This window comes from Lactuca virosa, chromosome 5, assembly GCF_052849685.1.
Source record: "Lactuca virosa cultivar CGN04683 chromosome 5, Lactuca_virosa_CGN04683_v6, whole genome shotgun sequence".
NCBI classification, from domain to species: Eukaryota; Viridiplantae; Streptophyta; class Magnoliopsida; order Asterales; family Asteraceae; genus Lactuca; species Lactuca virosa.
In genome coordinates, this window is record NC_136430.1 from 305369370 (window position 1) to 305371328 (window position 1959).

Consider the following 1959-nt stretch of genomic DNA (forward strand, 5'->3'; position numbering starts at 1 on the left):
TAGCATATCGAGAGTTGTGCTTAGATGATATTCGGGTGATCCGGTTTTGGATTTCGATGTGGGAGGTATTGACCACTGTCAGAGCAAGCTTTAAGTGAGAGAAGACCAACAGCTGATTTGATCTTTGGTGGTATCAGCAAGGAACTCAAGGAATCCACAAGGTGGGCATGTTGGATTTGAATGCAGGATTTGTTGGGGTCTCTCGGGGATATGAGGCAATGAGGAATCGGTTTGATAGTGGGTGTAAGATCGGTAATTTTCATGTTCATACCTTCGAAGTGTGTTTTAGGTACAGGTTCACATGGGAATTACACTAGTGCAAGTTGGTCGTTGAATTGATTGGGTACCCGTTTCAATAGTTGAGATTTTGTTCTTCGTCATCGGATGAAGTCATTGACGACTTATAGTGGATTCAGTGGAAAGTGCTCGAGAATATTGAGCTTGTTCAGATTTCGGGGAGTATTCATTCAATTTTGTCAAGTGTGTGTTTCCTAGGATTGGATAGCAATAGAATGCTAGTACTTGTGAGCCCAGGTTGTCGTCAGCTTCGAGTAGTTAGGTTGCGAGATAGATTGGAAATCTATCAATTTTGTGGTTGGAAGAGCGTAGTTGAATAGGTTCATGTTGAGGGTTATGATAGATCCTCTCTTCCTATTCTTGTCTAATAAAGGCTTTGGGACTCCAAGCATGACCCAGATACCTAATTGAGGTATTGTCGAATGAGGCTTCGACCCATGATTTATTTGGTTTGCAGGTAGTGATAGAAGTGTTGTAAGATTGCGGGGTGGTCGAATCATTCACTAGGTTGGCAGGTAGTGATAGAGGTGTTGTAAGACTGCGGGGTGGCCGTAACATTCACTAGGTTGGCAGGTAGTGATAGAAGTGTTGTAAGACTGGGGGTGTCTGTAGCATTCACTAGGTTGGCAGATAGTGATAGAGGTGTTGTAAGACTGTGGGGTGACATGTAGCATTCACCTGGTCCGTGAGCAACTGTGAGAGTGTGGTGAAACTATGATTTAGCTCGTAGTTTCCTCTAGGTGGGATTAGACCGTGGCAGGATGGGTAGTGAGACTGTGGGAAGGACACAACATTCGTGGAACCAAGGAAGGTTGTGGGCCATATCATGATGTAAGACTACAGCTTGGCATGTAGCATTCATTTAGAGCAAAGTAAGTTATGTTGCATCGGCGTGATGGTTGGTTATGATATCCCTGGTTAGAACAGGAAGGCGGTTGAAGACTTATATACAAGTAGGTTAGAGTAACTTTGCTAGACAGACTCTTGGATAGAGTCTCGTGGTGCAGTTGTTTGAAACAATGTCGGTTTCAGGGACCGGTCGGAAATTTGGTGCTTCAGATAATTGGTAGATAAGCTCGGAGCTCACAAGATCTTGGATAGATAGAAAATGCGAATGTTGGTCAGCAGGATAATTTAGGTTCGTAAGGATTTCCTTCAATTTAGATTGCGAAGTGGAGCCATATTTTCAGTGATTCAGAATGGTTTTGTATTCCAGGAAGCCAGATAAGGTCTTAGATTCCTAGATTTGAGTTGAATAGTGATGGTTGTCCTTTATTGATTAAGTTCAGCGGGAGCAAGGATTCGTTTGTCATCAGTATGTGAGTTCTGCTAAGGATGGGTTCGATTATTGGAAGGCCATCGTATGTTAGGGTCGACTGTTATCAGGGGTCTGGAAGATATGGTCGGATCGTCTGATTGCCTGGAAAGTAGCAAGGAGTGATTTCGATGACGAAATCTAATTTAAGTGGGGGAGATTTGTAACAACCTATTTTGAGTCGTTTCATAATTCGGGGCCGTGACCCAAAGATCAAGTATTGTAAGGCTTCGGGCTTTAGGTAAAGAGAGGTTTAGACCCATTTGGATGTGGGTAATGTTGATTATGCGATCCAAGAGTTCGGTTTGTGATTTGGAGTCAAAGGGTAAAATGGGAAAAGTGGTGTT